At 28.7% G+C, this 366-nt stretch overlaps 1 protein-coding gene across 1 annotated transcript in view; it reads right to left on the reverse strand.

The window, feature by feature from the left end:
• The window catches only part of LOC119588533 (glycine receptor subunit alpha-2-like), a gene marked incomplete at its 5' end in the record, with an annotated part of 99,651 nt that overhangs the window by 22,197 nt on the left and 77,088 nt on the right, over positions 1–366 (reverse strand).

Raw genomic sequence — 366 nt, forward strand, 5'->3', positions numbered from 1 at the left:
AAGAGAGAAAAAGTTAAAGAACAAAAAGCGCACCAAATAAAAAAATGTATTCATTCGTACATACATATATTACACGGAAATTTACACGTACACATAAGCATACTTACCCAGAATTATATATTATGAAAACTTATATTTACCGAATTTCGATTATTTTTACGAAGGAGATGTTATAGAAAGGTAGCTGTTTTAATTATAATTAATTTGTCCGATTCCAATATTCTTTATATAAAATACAACTACATATGAATCATGAATAAAACTGTATGTAAGGAAAAAAAGAGGTAGTGAAATGTGGTGGATAAACCCGTAGAGTTATAAATCAACGCATGAATAAAATACCGCAATAGAGTTAGGATGAGGGGA

Source organism: Penaeus monodon, chromosome 24, assembly GCF_015228065.2.
Source record: "Penaeus monodon isolate SGIC_2016 chromosome 24, NSTDA_Pmon_1, whole genome shotgun sequence".
In the NCBI taxonomy this organism is placed as follows: Eukaryota; Metazoa; Arthropoda; class Malacostraca; order Decapoda; family Penaeidae; genus Penaeus; species Penaeus monodon.